We start from the raw sequence: 22,042 nt of genomic DNA on the forward strand, positions 1-22,042 counted from the left end.
CTCATTCCACCTGCATCAATATCAATTTTCTACTCATGATGTGAGGAACGAACCAAAAATTTAATTTGAAAGAAAAATCGGTGGGCTGATTTGACACGAAATAGCACAGCCGCAGCTATAGATAGACAGACCACGCCACGCTTTTGCTTTCATCCCCCAAAATATAAAAAGAAGGAACAAAACAGCTTTCTCAATAAAAGAGTACACCAGACCAGCAAACAATGAGGAAAGAAAAACCTCATGGAGAAAAGATCACGTCGAATCAGATCAATAAAACGACTACCTCTGAGCAGATATTATACCTACTCGTATGATTCAGTTTGATCAAAACCCACGCTTATCTGAACAGGCATTGTCATTGTCTCTAGAATTATTCTCAATCTTTCTACCTCTTCTCAATGCGCAATTTGGGATAATAATTCTCAATAAAATTACAGCAAAATCAATTAGGTATATACTTCGATAATCGATACTTATCATTTACTTAATACACATAAACTCAAAACTCATAATACATACCTACCTACTATGTACGAGTAGGTAAATCATAAAAACAGGTGATAAGTTATACAAAATCTACAGCTAGGTATTGATAAAACTATACATAAATAAAAATAGGTAAACAAAAACAAAACTGAAATTCAGAAAAAAAAAGTCATATACCTAGCTCGATTCTCAGAGTTATCTGGCAAAATTTATTGCGTTAAGCATTTCAGGGCATAGTTAAGAAATTTGCAAGTTCATTCAAATGGTTGAAATATTCGCCCTTACACAATAATCGAACACACAATCGACGTGCTTTATCGCTTTTAGCCATGATTTGCTTAAATTCAGCCATCTCGTGTTCCCTCGTTTCGAAGCAGAGTTCCATTATTTGTTGCAATTCTTTGCCTCGAGCTGATGCAATCAAGAGATGCCAGCAATTTTGCCAAAATGTGCTTCTTTCTTCGATAGATGCAGATCGTAGAATAAGTAATAACAGCTCGACATTTTTATGCCTTGGATCAAAATCGACAGTATCATCCTCATTCCCATCCTCATCTTCATGATATTCGTATTCAAACAACGTGGTCGTGGTAACCTGCAATCTCTAATCACCAATACGCAACCTCTCAGCATGTTAATGAAAATTGTATCCAGCTGCAACGTTGACAGAGGGCAGATTGGCCCCACTGCCGAAGGTAGTGCTTATAATAGGAACCCCTTATAATGAAATGTTGGGAACGTGTGTAAATTCTTTAGATAGGCTAAGTACTCGAGGTACTCGCGATCTACTCGCGCATGTAGGGCCGCACCCGCGAGTCGGCGAACGTAAAAGTAAAAGGGTTCGCGAGCCCTTGACAGTTCTTGACAGCCTTTGACATTTATAGGCCGAGATAGGGATTTTGGCCATTAATTAGTAAAGTCACATAAATTGTCTAATTTATGTGTACTCAGCAAGTACCCTATTGGTTCCCCAGAAATAGGGGTAGGGATTTGACCATCTCAAGTCTCTTTATAATACAGATCTCGAAGCTGCTAGCGGAGAGATCGTGATGTTTTTTGGATGCCTTCGGACATGGTTCCGGCAACTAAATCTAGTCTCCGGACGTGGGCTCGGATAACTCGCGAATTGTCAGTTCTCGCGTCATAATTAATAAAACTTAAGCCATGGACATCTTATCAGAGTTCATGGCAGAAGTTCTTTTGTTTTTCCCATCTCATCTTTTGATGGATAATGTTTCAATTCAACCTAGATTAACCGAAATATTCACGGTTAATAACGAGTGTACCTTTTTGACATTTTGGGATGTATCCGGACATCACCGAAATGGGCAAAGAATTAAAATGTGTCTCATTTGGTTAAGTTCCATCGACGGCTCGTAGTATTAGTTGAGCCACCAGGAAAGAGATGGAAAACGCGTACAGTTTGTGGTAAGCAGAATACACTTACTTTCTTTTAATATTGTATTCACCTCGCATAGATTACGAGCAAGGCGTCGTAATCTATGATGACTAATTTAAATATTGTTTTCTCGTGTAAATAAAATTAGTTTAAGCAAAATTTAGCAATCCTACACCTTCGGCAGTGATGGCAGCGTTCGCGTTCGTGAATGCCAAGTTCGCGAACGTGAATGAGAACGCGAACGGAACGCGTTCTTTTTTGAAAGAACGCGAACGTGAACCAGTGCTGTGAGAACGAACGAAAACGGGAACGGGAACGCATAAAGAACGCAACTTTTCAAATTTCCTTCAAAGAACGAACGGATAATCACACAAATCCTCTTGAAGAACGTTCTTACTGAGAACGAGAACATTAAATTTGTGAGAACGAGAACGGGAACGGGAACGGAGTGCTAATTTGGCATTCTTAGATGTTCTTTCAGGGTTCTCAAATTACCTCCCAAAACTCTGAAAAATAGGAAAAATATGCTTTTTCCACAAACTTTTAGTAGTTTTTGGGTACAATAGAAGAAAATGAAAAAAATTTCCATCAAAAATGGCTTCGCTTGTACCACAGAACCCTATTGGGAACGGGAACGGGAACACAGGAACGTAAATTTTGGAAATTTGATTGAGAACGAGAACGGGAACGGGAACGGGAACGCTTCTGCTTATGAAGCATAAGAACTAGGAACAGGAACGAGGTGTTAGATTTTTGGGAGTGATAAGGAACAAAGAACGGCGTTCTTTATTGTGAGAACAAAGAACGGGAACGGGAACGAGCACTTCCGCGTTCTCACAGCACTGACGTGAACGCGTTCTTTTCAAAAGAACGCGAACGCGAACGGCGTTCGTTTTGATTGAACGCAAATTTCAAAGTTCGAAACATTTTTCAGACAAATTTTGCATTTTCATTGAAAAAAAGGGGTAAAGTTAAAGTACCTATAGAATTTTCACCCCTTTTTAGTTATTTTGCAATAAAAAGGCAAAAATTGCGTTTAGAATAGGCGTAGGATGTCACTGTTACTTGCTGCAATTCATTAATCATTGTCTCCCGAATCATGCATTTGCGTTCTCGTTCGCGAACGACATACGTTCGCGATCGCGTTCACGAACGGCATTCGCGAACGCGTTCTTTTTAAATGAACGTGAACGCGAACGCCGTTCATTTCAAATGAACGCGAACGCGAACGCCGTTCAAATTTTTGCGAACGCTGCCATCACTGACCTTCGGAGATGGGGTAGGATGAAGTACCATAATTTTGGACTATGATTAAAATTATGTTGATCTATACCATCACACGTATGGTAAGATCTATCTTCGTTTTAAATTCATTTAGGGCCTTTTCAAGTAAACAAACGTAGAATCATGTAGGTCAATGAATTTATGTAAAAAATTATAAATATACCTTGTAAATATTACAGAATTCGTATTTATTAGGTATATCTTTTTAAATGATGTATAGGGCAGTTTAGGAAATCTACCACCCTTCTGAGCTATCTAGGTACCGAGAGATATTCCCCTCTTAAGGAATATTTCTAATTCTCACCACCATAGGTAAAGGATTTATTCCCCCCTACGACATGTAGGGTTTCTTAGCTAAACTATATCAACGTGTTTCTGAACTTTTCAGAATTGAAACAATAAATTACAAACTTTCTAGATTTCAAGAATTGATATTTTTCCACCTGCGAACTTCTTGAATTTTTCAATCTCGTTGACATTGTTCTTAAAAAACCAGCGTGCAATCACTTTCAAATGCCGGTTTTCTCATTTGCCAGCTTGCAGGGTTTCAAAAAAATCGAATTTTTCGAACAAATAATTCTCATCATAAACTCATGTTTTTTCCCCAGCATCTTCGAGAAGTACGAGTTCAAAAATTTGTCGAGAATTTTGAAATCGCTATTCTCTGGGAAGTGTTTATTGAACCTGCACAGTGTTAAGAACTGGTTGTATTTGTGGAATATGCAACCTTTCAGCATGTTGATGAAATTCAAATCCAGCTGCAAAGTGTCTTGGAACTTTTGAACGGCATCTTCGTCATCTTCAAAACACCACATCAAGACTTCCTGAAAGTAGGACGCTTGGCTTTTACTGAAAATCGCCAACATCAGCTCCATAATGTCACCGATCAATTGTTTCTTCAATGCTGCCTTATCTTCGTTTTCGGTGAGATTGGTGAGATGAAGATTAATGCAGGCTTGGACGGCAAGTAACCCTGAATTTTCTAGCATTTTCCGCAATTTCATAATAGCTTTGGTTGAAAAAATCATATTCTTTCTATATTTCAATATTGAACTATGACTTTTACAGAGCATCGTTCAAGATTCTGTTCAGTTTGTGCTCCATAAGACTAACACATAATCTGAATCCATCCGGCGATTTTATCACTGTTTGTACTGGGCAATATCATCAGGATTTGAGTCTAAAAGTTGTTTTAGGTAATTATTCAGATCGTCCAATTGACAGGAAGAATAAAATTCGAAGCATGTTTTCTTTACTTGATCCGAATGAGTCACCAGGTGTACTTTGAACTTTCGCAAATCCTCGGCATCAGGAAGAAAAAATTTCAGCAACTGTTCGAGATCTTGAAATTTGTTGGTCAATAATAATTTCGGCCCGTGGAATGTGGATTTTTAAAAATTTCTTATACAAATCATTTTTGATGCACTTCTTTTTAAATCGCCGTGATACTTTTGGATCCTCATCACATCATTGAACATACAACATTTCAGTAATACAAGGGTTGTTTCAAAAGTCTTCACCACTGCTCTGGTGAGAAGCCCCTTGTTCTTGAGTTGATCGTTGTTTTTGAATCGCTGTGTGCCCAGGTACTCCTTCAAAATGGGGAAGAGGTGGTAATCGGATGGAGCAAGGTCTGGAGTGTACGGAGGATGGTCGAACACCTCCCAATTCCACTTTCTCATGTGTTCCAGGGTCTGATGAGAGCAATGAGGCCTTGCATTATTGTGGAAAAGGAGTGGTCTTCTGGTCAAAAGCCCCGGTTGTTTGCTTTTTATGGCTTTTTTCAACTTATCCAAGGTCTCACAGTAACTACTTGAGTTTATGGTGGTACCTCGGGGCATGTACTCGATCAAAATTGGGCCATGCCATGACAGTCCCAAAAGACTGTAGCCATGACCTTTTTTGCAGATTTTTCAGTTTTGCACTTTGTGACATGTGGAGAACCTGGATGTTTCCACATCATTGAAGCTCGTTTTGTGAAATTGTGACTTGACTGGTGTTGTGTAGTGGATCCAAGTCTCATCACCTGTTATCACTTTGGTCAAAATATTGGGGTCATTGTGGTACTGAGACAGGAATGTGAGAGCTGCCCCCATACGATTGAGGCGATGCTGGTCATTGAGGAGTCGGGGGACCCATCGGGCACAAATTTTGTGAAATCCAGCTTCCGCCAACACACGGGAGATCAAGGAACATGAAACATCAATATGATATCTCTCTGATAATAAATCTTTTACTTCTGTTATCAAATACCGCCGCTCTCCTTTGAACAACTCGAGCACACCAGCTCTTGTTTCATCATTCACAGCATCACTAGGCCGGCCACTTCGCGCGTCATCATGAAGGTTCGTTCTACCATCATTAAAATGTTTAATCCATTCGCAAACTGATCTATACAACACAGCACTATCACCATAAGTCACCTGTAACTCGTTGTGAATTTTTTACCATTAAAATCTTTTGTGTTGAGGTACCGAATCACTGCACGTTGTTCACACAAGGGGTAGCTCCATGGTTAATCACACACTATAGACACTGTACCTGTGCCCTCCGGGTAAGACATCGAACTGCAGGTAACGGGGAAAAGGGACGGTAGTAAAATCTTGTGTCATGCCAATTTCTCCCACTGGGTGATTTTGGCTGCGCTGTACGTCAGTTTGCAGGCAACGGGGAAGAGGGATGGTAGTGATGCTCTTGGCTGCGCGCGCTGTACTTCGCAGTTCGCATGGTACTTCGTTCAAGAATTCGACACCAGCGCAGCCAAAAGCACCCAGCGGGATAAATTGGCATGACACATGTAATTCAGCCAAGATGGCTGCCAGTTCGTTGTCTTCCCGCAGGTACAGTGTCTATATCACACACTGAAGACAAACTATTCGCTGAAACTGGTTATAATTTTAACATAAACCTGATCACCTCCTAACCTTCCCCAACATAACGGTGTATTGTTCATCTCATCAGTGCTACCACGAGCTGAGATCTGATTGGGTGGCGGAGACTTTTGAAGCGACCCTCGTACTTTTTCAACAATTTCATCGTCGTTGATACCGGCATCGACTACATGTAGTTTCAAATTTCTACCAGCACTTGACCAAATCTCCAGCAGAATGAAATCTTTTGATTTCAGCGAGCTCGACAGGCCTCAAATCAGAGTCAAGAACTGATCCTCGGTCATTAAATCCTGCGCTTCGTGCCACATGCGCAGAATGAACGTAGCATTGATACGAGGTCGCGCGTAATTCAGTATTATCTGCGTAGCTCGTTCTTGGTAAACGCTGTCACGCTGCTCTTTATTCAGTTCCAACATGACTGCTTTCTGGTAAACGATGCATGCCGTATTCGTCAATCAGCCAAATAGCCTGTAGTTCTTGTTCTACAAAGTTCAACTGATTGAAAAAATACCGTTTGGCTGCCCAATTATCCACTTTTGGATGACAAATCAATATATTTGCGTAGATCTTCATGTTCGTTTCGATTGTCATTCAGGCTTATCTTGGGCCATTTTTCTGTATAGTAACAATGCCAATACCAAACCAGAGGATATTCTTGGGCGTTCGGATAATTGTAAATAATGGCTCTGCACAACTTCACCGGTTCCATCCGATCCATTTTGTCTTGTATGCAATACACGGATAAAAATCTAAATTTTTCGATATTGCCGAATCTGAGCGACGTTACCTCTTTCAGTTTTCTTGCAGTTTGTATCCTATGTATTCGTCCGTTTGGGTACCAAACAATATACTTCGCTAAATAGTAGACAAATTTATCGAGCCCGTTTTCCAAAAACACCGTTCGGTAGTGATACGATGCCCATTCGTTTTTTTGGGTCATTTTACCGACGAATTTAGCGATCTGTTCAGCGATCGGGTTCGCAACTTTTAAAACGGTGATTCAGGCGCGCACTTTTTCACACAACTCCGTCCATTGCTTCGTGTTGCTAGCAAATGTGTCCTTTATGTCAGATAAAGCTCTCGGTTGTATTGACGTGATTCCATAGAGAAGCTGTGATCGCAACAGAAGCAATAATCTTTAATGTGGGAACGTCGCGCGTTGGTTAGACTTTCCGGATGTATCCTCGTAACAGATGCTGTGGAAAAATGAAAACATCAGAATAGATCACCACAGTTTTGAAAATAAATAGGTACCTATCGATTTCAAAATGATGAAATGAAACACTGAACTCACCATAAGAGTTATCCGGTTTGCACGTCTTGCACTTTCTGTTTTCTTTTTTCTTCAACATCTTCAGCATCTTCTATATAAAAATCGCAAGCTCGTTTTCTTATTTGATCGTTCATGGTTACCTGTGAACATTTAAAAACGGTTAAAAAAATGAATGGAAATGTACAATAAAAATAATACCATTAAATTTTTAAAAAATGGATTCTTATGCTAGATAGGTAAATATATTCCGAATTCAATTTTCAAAGCACCCCCAAAAAAATTGATTCGAAATCGTCACGAAACATTTGTTTAGAATTAGGTAGGTAATATTTTTAAAAAAATCAATTCAAAATCGCGAAAAAATTTTAAACTGATGAGTTCTAAATCACCACCATGCTACACAAATTGTTCTAAATGCCAGAGAAATATTGAAAAAATTCACCAAACAGCTTTTGAAATTTTATTTTCTAATAAAAATCATACGTGCCATCATCAGCTGCTTCAAAAAATTGAAAAATTTTCATAAATGAGAGAAAACTAACCAAAAGTAACGTCAAATCAACCGAGCGTAAATTTATGAAATTACTGCATCATTCAAAAAAAAAGTTGGCCCTTTTTGCTGAAAATTTGAATAAAGGCACGTATACCTAAAAATGAATAATTCTGAGTCAAACTTAGAATCGCAGTAAAAATACATGTACCTATCATAATGATCTTGCGCCCAGTCATCCAGTGAGGTCCAAAATCTCTTGGCATATTTATAAATGATGTTATCAATCACAGGGGGTAAATCTGGAAAAGCAGCTTTCAATGCAGCATGTGAGTCGTACTCAACAAAACTTTCCAACGTGTGGCTACTGCGGCCTTCATATACTGCACGTCGCCATAATTCCAGGCTCATGGCGATAGCGATCGCTGAAAGTTTTTCCAGTGATACTGGAGTCGGATGAGCAATATCATACGCATTAGAAATCGCTTCGGTCATTTCTTGTTTCGTTTCTGACGTTCGATGGTCAACCTCAATAGAACCTATGAATTGTAAGGATGGAATTAATTGGTAAATAAGAATAATATTGCCATAATGGATATAGCAAAAACACAACTACTGAATTCACAAACTATGAAAAATATTGTAAGGTATTCCAGCTCAAGTAGCATTTTTCACCCATTTTTATAAGCTGCTATTAACCGCAAGTGATCACATTCAGAATGGATCTAATCCCATCAAAACGATGATCTTATTAGATACGAGAACCCATATACATATTAAAAATGTTCATGTTCAATCGCATCTTAACGAAATGTTCGCTTAAAAAAAAAAAAAATCTGCTCCAAAATTAGAGCATAAATTCGGGAAAAGCAACAAAATTTTCGATAAAATAATTTTTGAACACCAGCTATTCTGTGATGAAAAAAATTTTTACATTCGTTAAAAATCATGGGAAACCTGTAGTAAAAAATTGAAAAAACCGAAAAAATTGAAAATAAAATTATTTAGCTATTGACAAAATTTGTCTGCAAATACATAACCGAATTTCGAACAAATGTCACACCATATTTGACATTTTTTTACATCGTGATCAACATTTTTGGGCCTCCCCCCCCCTTCAATGTTTTTGTCAATCCCATCACGAAAACTTCTCTCACTATTTGAAATTTCTGATTTAAAAAAACCGAAAGCTACGAGTAAGTGTTGGTTTTGTAAAAGTTGAACTTTCGACTATTCAGCAAAATAATTTGAGAAAAAAGTAAGAATTTTCAGCAGTTTTTGAAAAAATGCAATATTTTGACAACTTTATAGCAAAAAACTGGTCTTTTCCACAGCTTCTGGCATAAAACTAGATTACTGGAAAATTTTTGGGGAAAAATGAGCCCTTCAAGTCAATTTCTGGTATAAAAGTGACGCGTTATCCTAATAAAAATTTTCTAGTACAAAAAAAAACAAATTTTCGGCAATATTAAGCTAAAAGCAATATTTTGAAAACTTGAGCAAAAATTAGGTTTTTGTGCAGTTTATGGAAAAAAGAGAAATTTTTATATTTTTTGTCGAAAAATGAAATCGAGATGAAATAAATGAAAATGAAAAATTATCCAAAGGTGAACCAGAATACGTAATCAATACTCAAAACAAGTATAGTACGTACATAGGTAGTAATACATTTTTTTTTTTTTAAACTGACAAAAAATTTAGAATAAAATTATTCAGCCATAGACAAAATTTCTCAAAAAATATCTATACGTACAATCGAAAACGAAATAGATTATTGAATTTCAAAAAACGTAAAAATAAAACCGTGAAATTGCTTGAAATATGTCAAAAAATACTGTAACACCGATGAAAAAGTTTGAACAATCTTCAGGAAACTTTTGGAACCGACGACGAGGGCGTTCCGAATGCCGAATAAGAATTTAAAACAAGCAAAAATCACGAAACTGGAAAATGAGAATCCTAAATCACAATCGGAAAATTCATTCAAAAAATCACCCAAAAAAAAATCCACTGAAAATTACGATGAACAAAAAAAATTATTCGCGATCACCTACAAATTTTCAATAATTTTTGCTGAAGACGTGAGACTACGCAATTTATCTCAAAACCGAGAATCTTGGTTCATTTTTGGTGAAAAGCCAGCCTTGGAAAAAGCTATAATATTATTGGCAAGAAAACATAACATTAATATTTTGAAATTTTAATCGAAAGCGAGACTTAATTTTCAATAAGTTAGTGAAAAATTGAAACTTTTCAACATTATTTTGGTAGTTGAAATATTTTTCGGCAATTTCTGACAAAAGAGATGATTTTTGGGTAATTTTTGCAAAAAAAATGATGTTTTTTTTTCTGAATTTAATTATAATCAAACGATACTTTCTAGAAATTATATTTTTTGAAAAAAATTGAGATTTTGCAACTACTTTGATAAAAACCGAGAATTTTAGTCGGTATTAAACGAAAAGCATAACTTTCGACAGTTTTAATTTAGAAAAACGAAACTTTTTGACGAGTTTTTCGCAAACATAGAGATTTAATCGCAAATTATTCTTATTGAAAAAGCGAAGCTTCTTTTCACTTCATGAAAACACAATCGAGAAACATCAGCATTTAGCAATTTTGATAAAAGGCAAGAATCTAATCCATTCTTTTTTGCCAGAAATCGACACTTTTACGATTTTTGTAACCGTAACGTTGAAAACAAAAAGATGACAAGTTGGAAAAAAATTTCGCACGTTATTTTTTGAAAATTTGTAAAGGAATAAATTAGCTTTAGCAACCAAAATGTTAAAAAAAAGTATCACATACCTACCTAGCAATAAATTTCACAAAAATTACATCTCGCGAAAAAACGAATAGGTACTGCCAATAAGTACATACAAATAAAGAGCATCTTAGCAATAAATATCAAAGTGAGAAACTACGACTTTCCAAATTTTTGGAAATTTATTCTAATAAAATAACTTCGAGTAACCAAAATTTTGCATAAGTAATCCAGTACGAGCCTTTAAAAAAATTTCAGAAAAAAACTCTGATTTGCTCTATTTTTCTCGATTATTTACAAGTTTGAGAGCCTCTATACAAAGAGACCAGCATATTAGTAGCTCGGGTGATCGGGTAGAAGGGGAGGGGGATCTTTTGAAAGAATTCTGACGCAGGAATGGGTAATCTTGGGATAAATTCAATACTATGCATTTCTTTTGAGCACGAGACCATTGTTACTTGGCTCAAGTCAGTGAACCACTCATCTGTAAACAGTTCCGTATAACTTCAATTTAAAAATAAAAAACATACTTCTATCTTGAAAATGCCAAATTATCGTCGCATGGACAGAAGATACAGTCGAGTCTAATTTTCGATCTTTCAATTCGATTTTTCTAAATTTACTGTGCCCGAGTGAGATTTCCAATGGTGAGGTTCGATTACTCTGAAATTGAATGACAATTTCATAAATGAAGAACTGTTAGTAAATACCTAACTACGAGTAGATAAAATAAAAATGTTATTACGTGTACCTATGTCTCGAGAATGTTCAGTCACTTTGGCTGGTAATTCTAAATTATCAACTTTGAAGGGAGGTCAAAAATACGCCGAAAGGATCATACCATCGAACATGAAATTTCTAAAACAAATATAATCATCTTCAATAAAATAAATTCGAAACACAAATTAATTCATTAGCCTAAATTTATGATTCATTTACCAAGTCGTTAATTCCGTAAACAGGATCAGATTGCAAATGATTACCAATTCTGCACGAATCGTGAATATCGTTCGACACAATTTCGCATTTATTCAATCCAGAATCACACCGAATCTTAGCCTAAATTTATGATTCATTTACCAAGTCGTTAATTCCGTAAACCGGATCAGATTGCAAATGATTACCAATTCTGCACGAATCGTGAATATCGTTCGACACAATTTCGCATTTATTCAATCCAGAATCACACCGAATCTATAAAATAATATCGTAGGTATAATTAAAAGATCACAAATAAAATGAAAACCACGCAGAATATTTACTTAGGGTACCTCAATTTCAATACCTATAATTCTAGATTCCTAATTTATTTATCAGTATTGTACCAAGGTAATTTGAGTCAGAAATCGATCAGCTAATAATTTCCTATATTCATCAACGAATAATTTCCTGCTATACCGAAAACATTCACCAGAATTGTAATAATATCCGCAGAATGGTCTCTTTTTTCATTCGTAGGTATACATACCTGTAACAAAACATCGCGACGAATTTCACAAGGTTAGATACATTTTTACATAATGTTATTTCATCTGATAAATCAGTAGCTCCTTCTTCGCGGTTAAAACTCGTAACCATACAATGTACGATATCTTCACAGTTTCGTAAATACGTTCTGAAAGTTTGAGAGATAACAATTAAACATTTTCATTGTTTATAACGATTAAAACCTATGTTAGGCCTACCTTTTATAGGACTCGTAAAGCATCAAACAGCATTCCTGATGGATCTGATTGCTGTAAAACGTCGATGGCAGCAATAATATACCATAGGCTGTCAATATGTCAGGAGTGTTCACTCCATGATGTGGTAATTTTGTTATAAACGATCCTGTAGTCAACAACGATAGTAACGATAGCAGATTGTTTCAGTTTCATTGCAAACAGATTCGTAAGTCTTCGATGGCGTTATAAGAATCCGGATACCATTCTAAAGAATATCAAATCATTAGTAAAACTGAATACGAATTAGGAAACATGTTGTACCAAGTATAGGCCTACGTACTTACCAACTATTATTAAACATATGATCAATTAATTAACAGCTTGGCATAGGTTTTGTTTGAATACAAAATGCAAGCAGTTTAGATACGATAGATAATCAGAATCTTATCATACTAGGTAGGGGGGAGTGCATTAGGTCAATTGACAAAAATCTGAAGTTTGGCAATACTGTAATAGTTTTGCTGCATTTTCATTGGTTACAATAGTTACCTTGTTTTCCCCCAATTTTTGCATGAGTTTTGCATTTTTCAGTCCACGAACGGTTCGCAATTCCGCTTTTATTTGTTATGTATGTGTTTCGGCAGCCATTATTGATCGTTTTGGAATTTGGCGTCTTTCTGTTTCTCGTTTCTTTTTGCAGTGTTTGCTCTTTGCTTTGTTCGCGGTCGGCGTCTTTAATTAAGAATAAAAGACGCCGGTATATTACGAATTGTATAAAGAACGTATTTTGGTAATTTGACAATTTTATTTTGTTAATAATTTTAGTGTACCTAAGTAGTTAGTGTAGGAAAGATTGGTGTTTTCACTCGATCTGCAGTGACGTTCATACCGCCATGTGACCGGGTGTTTTTTTTTTCGGCGGAAATTTTTGATTCTCGATTCTTCTATAGTATGATGTACCTATTGAAATGTGTGTCTCGTGGTGTAGGTATTCTAATTGATTATTTTTTTCCGGTAAAGCTCTATTAGCAATAGTGTGAAACTGTGAACGTGATCTTCGTAATATGCCTATTGATAACTGATCCAAATATGTTACTTTTTGTGCAGGTGCAGGAGCATAAACTTGACGAGATGCATACTGCATTAATGGAGGCGTCTATGGATGGTCATGTTGAAGTAGCAAAACTGCTATACTGGATTCCGGTGCCCAAGTACGTTGAATTTATTTTATTCGTGGATGTATAAGGAAAGGGAGTGAGGTGTGAGATTTTTGAACACGTGTTTTCGGTGGCCATATGGTTTAACGTGTATCTGAATATTTCATCTTATGTTTGCGTGTGTTTTTTCCACATTATAGGTCAATATGCCTACGGATAGTTTCGAATCACCTTTAAACATTAGCCGCATGCGGAGGTCACGTTGATTTAGCCATCCTATTAATAGAACGCGGAGCAAATATCGAAGAATTCAACGCAACCCGAGAAGGACACGATGATATGGTGGCGGTTTTACTACAAAGAGGTAACGTATACGTTGATTTCCTGTCACTATCGAGTCTTCGGTGATGAATTGATGATGATTGACTAAACCGTGGATATGATTTGTTTTCAAAGGTGCTGGTATCAACGCTCAAACCGAAGAAACGCAAGAGATAGCTCTAACGTTAGCGTGTTGCGGCGGTTTCATCGAAGTAGCCGATTATGTAATCAAACTAGGCGTCGATTTAGAGCTGGGCGCTTCGACACCGGTAATGGAAGCCGCGCAAGAAGGCCACCTGGAGCTTGTGAGGTACGTGAAGATATGATTGATCATGAGTCAAGAATTGAAAATGAGCTCGTTTCCTTTACTAATGACTCGATGTATTTTTCTCAACAGATACGTATCTATTACAGGCCGGAGCTAATGTTCATGCGGATATCCAGACTGCTGGCACTGCTCTATCGTAAGTTTCAGAAACGTCTTTTGTTTTGTACTTTTTCGATTCGATATCATGGTTTAGTGACACTTTGATTGTGTTTTTGGCAAGTTTCCGCCAAATTTTGAGCAAATTTCACCAGAATTTGAATAATTTTTTTTGTGATGAAGGAACGTTAATTTTCGTGTTGATTTCGAACGAATTTTTTCGCGATTGTTTACTTCTAATCAACTGTTTGTGGTGATTTGGAGTTTGTATATTTCATTTTCCCCATAATTTCGAGTCGATTTTTTTTTCTAAATTTAGTAATGTTTTCGTGTTGATTTTAAAGTCGTTTTTAAATCTTGAATATTCCAATTGATGAGCGTCTTGCCTGCTCATCCTGCAAGTCCTGTTTGTGTACGAATACGAATAACATTATGATTATGTAATGTAAACAAGAGTGATATTTATGTACTAACCGAACACTAAACGGTGGTTCCTTTTTCAGTATAATTCCACGATGCTCATCGAGGCGGCCAAGGGAGGCCCATACCAACGTCGTTCAGTTACTGATAGATTACCCGAATCTGTGCTCGAACATAGAAAATGATATGTACTGTTCCAAAACTTCTGCCTCATCTGATGCACAGAAAAGTACCGCCGTTGCTGGTAAGTTGCATATAGATAACTACCGCAGGAGTAATTCAGTCTGCGTTATGAATTTGCGCTAATTCGTCCTTTGTGGTTTCAGCTGCCTGCAATAATATGCTTGTTTCGGAATCTGCGAATAATTCGATCATCTGTATTGATTACCACCAGCGGTGTAAAACAAATCGCCACGGCTGTGTCGAAAACGGTGGTCAGAAAGTCTTCTCGTGATCTGCGTCTGGTTGATCCTCGGATATCCGATAAATGGATTTCTCCTTATTTCGGTTCGATGACTTTTTTGAACTTCGCCGATTTGGTGAGTTTTCTTTTAAAATTTTTGTAGATTTTTCCCTCGATTTTCCTTCGTGAGTTTTTTTTTCAATTCTTGCGATGTTTTTTCTTAAATTTTAGTGCCTTTTACCTTAATTTTTTCGGTGGAGTTTTTCTAGGTACTTCTAATCGAATTTTTATTCTGAAATCCTCGTGATTTTTTTCAACTTTTTAAATTTTGACAAACGAAAACTCGTGTTTTCTAGTTCACTTTGAATTTCGCGATTTTGATTTACAAAAGAAGCTTATGAAAAAAATTTCCCCTTCCCCAACTTCTTCTCTAAAATTAAAGTATGAGGTAAGCATAGAAAATTGAAAAAAATGGTTTGGAAAAGAAGTAAAATTGGTCTGGAAAACCTGAAAAAGTCAAGGAAAATCATTTCCAGAAATAAGTGGACACCCTACTAGCAGGAATAATAAGCATCTCTCAATTTTGGGCTCAAAATTGTTCAAAATTGCGCTAAAAATATTTTTTTTTTTTTTTTGATATTTACCAGACCCATAAGTACATTAGAATTTCTCGCGAATTCTCCATTATCCATTATTTGCTTGTCGCGTCAACCTTTTTCAAAACTTATTGGGCAATTGCGAAAATCCAAGGGGTGTATTGTTTGACATTTCACTACCACAAATATTAGAGAAAGCTAATTGAATTTCTTTCGGTGTCTTATTATATAGGAGATTGACCAATTTCTTAGTTTCTCTTGAATAATTTTTTAATGGTCAATGCTACAGATTTGAATTAAAAACCAGCTCGTATAGGAGAAAAAGTAGATCATTTTTCATTCTTCAAATACCCACGTGCCCACTCAAAATTTTGATACATATACTTATTTTAATTTAAATGTAAAAAAATTGCAACCTTGGAACTTTGATAAATCGAAAATTTGATCGAGCTCATAGGTGTTTGAAACATGAAAAATGATCTACTCTTTCTCCTCTACAACCTCGTTTTTTCCCCGAAGCTCTAGCGCTTTTCAATCGAAAGTTATAAAAGCTGATGTTTAATTCAGATCTGTAGTAACCATTCAAAAATTATTCATGAAGAACTAAGAAATTGGACAATCTCCCAGAAGACAATGAAGCCGCAATCGCCAGCTTCTGTGACATCAGAAAACCAGTGCTCTGGCCTTCTTGTGTAGTAGGTGGTTTTTTATGTGTGTCTGTTACTGATAAGGAATTCTGAGAAATTAGCAGCAGCTGCGTTATCGTGTAGTAGCGTGTAGCGTACTTGAAACAAAGCGATCCAAACTAGGATCCAAACAGGTTTAGGCCTGTATGCCTGTAGAGAGTTTTGTTGTCGACTGTCGTCTTTCGTGTCCTCAGCCATGTCAGTCTTCTGTCTTCCTTCACGTTGTCGAGTTGTTAAGGAATGGTCGAATGGTCGTTGAAATGCTTGATTGTTTGCAGTGCTCTAGTGCAAATGCCATTTATTAGTGTAGTTTCTCGTGTATTTTGCAAACAGTAAGTTTTGTTGATTGATGTACATAAATTTTCGTTTTGGTATTTAAATGGGTGCATTTTAAATACAGACTTTTGTTGTATCGTGTAACACGTGTAACGTATGAAATTGTTCGTTGTTCTCATCTTGTGGATATTTTTCGTCAACAATTTGTCACTGTTGAGGTATGTAGTTATATTCTATTCTAAATGCTTGGTTTAGTTTGTACCTAATATTAATATGTAGGCTCGGTTCTGATTGGTGATGGCGTAGTAAGGATTTCCTCAAGGGGGAAGGGAAGGGTGAAAACTAAATTTGTTTCGAATGTTTGGTGATTTATCTCATCGTCTGTATAATTTTAATCGTAATCGTCAATCGGGAGATTTTTATTCATTTTGTGTTGATTTTAGTAGAGATTTCGTTCGTCTCATCGTCTGTCTTATAATTTATCCCGCTTTTTCATTATCTTTTTTTGTTTATTTGAGTACACGTTCATATCGAATTTTGAGGTGTATCTGAAGGGGAGGTGTGTAGTTTACTTCTGGAATTCATTGTGAAAGATTTTTGCATCAATTAGGCTATACAGGGTGTTCACAAACCTGGAAAAGTCGGGGAATTCGGTCGGTCTGGAAAAGTCAGGTAATTTTGTAAGTTTTACGCAAAATCCCTGGAATCGTGAAAAAACAATTAATTGCAAATTTTGGATAAGGACCTGTGATGAGAGGAAACCATTACTTTTACGTTTTGAAACATAAATTTTCGAAAGCTTTCGCTCGGACTTGTTTTCTTTTCTTTTTCAAGAGCAAAACGAAAATTCCTAAACAATAGAAATCAAGTTTTGAAGCCAAAAAATGAACTGCTCTCAAGTACCTAACATCGTTTTTATGCCTCTCGAAATACTTTGCAAGAGCTTTCGCCCTCGCTTGGGCCTGTTCTTGTTTCTATTTTCGGAATCAACTTCCTTGTAAGAAAACGTCAGTAACGTTAATTCAAATTCTAAATTTTAAAAGCTAAAAAATGAACTACTTGTCCTCACATAAAAAAATTCGCTTTTATGCCTTTCGAAATACAAAGGGACAAGGGTACCCCCGGATAAGATAGGCAAAATCCGAGGTTAAGGGCATTTTGCCTATCTTATCCGGGGGCACCCTTTTCAGAAGATTTTGCTCGAATCTGTTTTCTTTTCTTTTTCAAAAGTACATACAACTTCCTTCAAGAAAACATTACATATTCCGATTCTAAAATTTAAGAAACCAAAAAATTAACTTGCATTTAAAAAAGGCCCGCATCGGCATTGCTATATTTTGTCATTTTTGTACTGGAATAAATAAAAGCGTTGAATTGCTCTTATTGTACTTATTCTTTAGTGCTGTCGGTTAAAATTATTCTCAATTTTTTTTTGTTTTTCATTTGGCATTTTTGTATTCAATTTGCCCCCCCCCCTTCACAGAAAATTTGGAGTGCGACGCCACTGCTTGCGTGTTTACATTTTTTTATATCCGACGAAGAATCTTGTGAAAAAATTAACCCCTCTCCCCCCGCCCCCCCGAAACTTCTTCAAATAAAGTGTGGGGTCAGTAAAGAAAATTGGAAAAAATGGTCGGGAAAACCTGGAAAAGTAAGGGAAAATGATTTGTCAAAAGTAATGGGCACCCTGCGAATATCAATTTTTCAAAAATGTGCAGAAAATTATTGCATCTATGTCTATATTATAAATATTATCGTTGAATTGACCTCCCCCGATCACTGAAAAATGGTATTAATTGGTGAAAAAATTGGCATAATTGCGCGAAAATTTGCAAAAAAAGATTAAAAATAATTTGAAGATGGGTTCGAATTCGATTTATTTTTTTTAAATTGACTGAAAATTGATGAAACTTGGTAAAAAATTGACCGAAATATCGCAGAAGTATATTCATATAGGATAAAGAATTGTGTAATATTAGAAAAAGAAGATCAAATTGGTATTTAAATGAAATGAAATCGTGAAAAAATCGCATAAAGAATCATGAAAACGGTATAATGTAATTATCAATCGTAGATTTACAATTTAGGTACGTCTACCTACGTAGAATTGATAGAATTTCAGTGATAGTGGTGTCATCAACTCGAAAATCTAAAAAATCCTAACGTGGTGGAATTTTTTCATTATTTTTTCGGTGATCAGAGCGGAAAAAAAGTTGAATTTCTAACCTACGTAACGTTGAAAATAAATTTGCTCATAATAATTATGAGCAAATTTACAAAACCAAATTTACAATATTGTAAATTTGGTTTTTTGTAATGGTCATCAAAAACTTCAAAAAGTGATCTCTTTTCATTTTTTCGATGTACTCGTAGTAGACAGAGACACCTTGTAAACAAATATCATCAAAATTATTGTTTCATCAGTCGAATTGGTTTTTCAAGAAAATTTTGTCAGTATTATTTAGTGATCATGAAATTCTATAACGATTCTTTTCGTCCCTCTCCATCTAAGTAGACATTTTCATAACTTGAAAATATGCGTTCTTTATCCACTGTTTAATGAAAAAGAAAAACAGCAAAACTTTTTGATGAATTGGTGGGTTTGAAACGTCGTGGAGCCTGGAGCGAATTTTGGGATATTTCGGTTTTTGAATTGAGAAATCATCGTAAATGAGAGAAATAAGTGAAATTCAGAAATATACTCTCTTTGAAAACCGATTCTTTGATGGGAAATATGGCCGCTCATGTGTAGAATAGACATGAGCACTACTTGGAGGGGTAATTTAGAGCATGAGCGAGAAAGTGGTTCCCTACCTATCATTATAGGAAGGGGAACAGAACCGCGTAATGCGATTACAATATACCTACACTAGGTCTAGTTCTCGAAAGGTCTTCTTGTTGGTACTCGTATCTAGGAACGTTTTAATTGTGTTAAATATGTATTTTTATTAGTTCAGTATTGGTATGTGTCTTTATGACAAACTGTAAAATCGGCGAATTTGCGTTAAATTGTTTAATTGCATTCTAAGTAAATGACGAAGTGTATATTATATATATCGTATGTCTTCGTACAGTATACATAGAATTGAGGAGCTGAGAATCAAAACTCACATTTGCCACCATAAACGATTATGAGAAAAACGCGAAAAACTGAGTTAGTAGTGTTGCCAGTTGAAAAAACTTATAATACCAAAATGAATCATTAGATAGCGCTACTAGCACACGATTCCGTGTGTTGGCAGATTTTCACCTAGCTCCCTTCTGCTTTAATATCCAGACAAAGAATGACAAATGTGAGTTTTGACTCCAAGATTTGCGATCAAATTTTTTTTCACTGTTTTAATTACGACGATAGGGAAAAGTTTGATAACAAGCTGAATTTTGGTATTCGGGGTTTTTTTGATACGCTGAACACGAATTTGGAGTGTCCAGGTGAATCCGGTGTACGCTTCCCCCTTTTTTGTGGACCTTAAACCCCCAAATTTTATGCAACATTTATGTTTATTGGGTCGCAGAATACGAATTTGACAATATTTTTTTTGTAGGGGTGGAGGATGAGGGGGTTAGGGGGCGAGAAATTCAAAATTTGACTATAATGATGTGTGATATGTCGAAATGTATGTTTTTGAGGGTGTAGATCACGAATTTGACAATATTTTTTTCGTAGGGGTCAATGGTGCGGGCGGAGGGGTGAAAATGGTTAAAAATTCAAAATTTGACTATAATGATGTGTGATATGTCGAAATGTATGTTTTCATGGTTGTAGATCACGAATTTGACAATATTTTTTTCGTAAGGGGCTAATGGTGGGGGATGAAGGGGGTGAAAAATTCAAAATTTGACCATAATGATGTGTGATATGTCAAAATGTATGTTTTTGAAGGTGTAGAAAAGGTGAAGGGTGGGGGATGGAGAATTTAATATTGGAGAGCCGTCAAAGTCCCTGGAAGAAAAAATTTGTAACATTTAAACAAAATTCACCATGACTTTTCACTATAATTGACTGTTGTGGTCGCCGGGGCATTCGGGGGCAAAAATGGCAAATGACATCTTGAAATATACACTATCTGAAGTACTAGTCCCTGGGATTTCCCGTGCATCTACGTGCAAAAATTTGTTCTATTCCTATTTATGTAGCGGAGTAGGCAAAACACGGAGTTTTAACGTAAATTAAACCTCTATAATGACTTTATAACAACTAAAATCGAGTAAATTGATGAAAATTACTCACTTTCAGTTGAATTATTCATACTTGGTACATTTCGACATATCACACATCACTATAGTCAAATTTTGAATTGTTCACCGTTTTCACCCCCTCCATCCCCCACAATTCACCCCAACGAAAAAAATATTGTCAAATTCGTGATCTACATCCTCAAAAACATACATTTCGACATATCACACATCATTATGGTCAAATTTTGAATTTTTCACCGTTTTCACCCCCTCCATCCCCCACCATTAACACCTACGAAAAATATTGTCAAATTCGTGATCTACAACCTCGAAAACATACATTTTGACATATCACACATCATTATGGTCAAATTTTGAATTGTTCACCGTTTTCACCCCCTTCATCCCCCACAATTCACCCCAACGAAAAAAATATTGTCAAATTCGTGATCTACACCCTCAAAAACATACATTTCGACATATCACACATCATTATAGTCAAATTTTGAATTTCTCGCCCCCTAACCCCCTCATCCCCCACCCCTACAAAAAAAATATTGTCAAATTCGTATTCTGCGACCCAAAAAACATAAGGGAGGATACCATTGTACCATTTTTTTAGGGTTCATTGTATGTTTTTGAATTACGCCCGTTTTGAGGGTGCTCACAGTCCACTGTGCACTCCTACTTTGAGTGACCATAGGTCCACCCCCTTTGGGGTGGGAAACTTCGCTGACTCTTCATTCGACGTGGAATAGTAAAACGAAATCGATGAGAAGCATTTTGCATAAAATTGCATATTTTCGGACCTGAACGCATAAAAACAAATTTGGGGGCTTAAGGTCCACAAAAAAGGGGGAAGCGTACACCGGATTCACCTGGACACCCCAAATTCGTGTTCAGCGTATCAAAAACCCCCCGTGTACCAAAATTCAGCTTGTTATCAAACTTTTCCCTATGGAATTTTTGTAAACAAAACTAAGTTTTGATTCTAACCCTTGGTTTTGAAAGTGAATTTCACACCAAAATGACTAGTCATTATTCGGTTTTTTTGGATCAAAGCTTTGATCCAAAAAAACCGAATAGGTACTTATGTCACATTATAGAGTGTAGAACGGTATATCCAAATCTGCCATAAAACGGTATTTTTTTTTTTGGCAAATGTGAGTTTTGATTCTCAGCTCCTCAATTGATTCGTGAGCTATTGAGTTGGTCATTTCGCGTGCAATTGTTTAATCGTATTCGTGTTCGTTGGGGTATTTATTGAATACCGATATAGGTAAGAAAGAGTCTCAATATTAAAGTTAAATCGGTAACTTATCGTAATCG

At 36.2% G+C, this 22,042-nt stretch overlaps 3 long non-coding RNA genes across 3 annotated transcripts; 1 reads left to right on the forward strand and 2 right to left on the reverse strand.

Moving 5' to 3' along the window:
- Nucleotides 1–532: 532 nt before the first annotated feature.
- LOC135847628 (uncharacterized) lies at nt 533–11,780 on the reverse strand. Its single transcript, XR_010559206.1, has 6 exons — nt 11,527–11,780; nt 11,339–11,445; nt 11,118–11,250; nt 8,035–8,362; nt 7,355–7,473; nt 533–7,256 (listed from the first exon to the last, which is right to left on the reverse strand). It is a non-coding gene; the product is annotated as an uncharacterized LOC135847628 (long non-coding RNA).
- Nucleotides 11,781–11,884: 104 nt separating this feature from the next.
- On the reverse strand, nt 11,885–12,740 carry LOC135848644 (uncharacterized). Its single transcript, XR_010559402.1, has 3 exons — nt 12,596–12,740; nt 12,273–12,516; nt 11,885–12,202 (listed from the first exon to the last, which is right to left on the reverse strand). It is a non-coding gene; the product is annotated as an uncharacterized LOC135848644 (long non-coding RNA).
- Nucleotides 12,741–13,253: 513 nt separating this feature from the next.
- Nucleotides 13,254–13,941, forward strand: LOC135849131 (uncharacterized). Its single transcript, XR_010559493.1, has 3 exons — nt 13,254–13,462; nt 13,609–13,772; nt 13,865–13,941. It is a non-coding gene; the product is annotated as an uncharacterized LOC135849131 (long non-coding RNA).
- Nucleotides 13,942–22,042: the final 8,101 nt, after the last annotated feature.

This window comes from Planococcus citri, chromosome 5 (assembly GCF_950023065.1).
Source record: "Planococcus citri chromosome 5, ihPlaCitr1.1, whole genome shotgun sequence".
NCBI classification, from domain to species: domain Eukaryota; kingdom Metazoa; phylum Arthropoda; class Insecta; order Hemiptera; family Pseudococcidae; genus Planococcus; species Planococcus citri.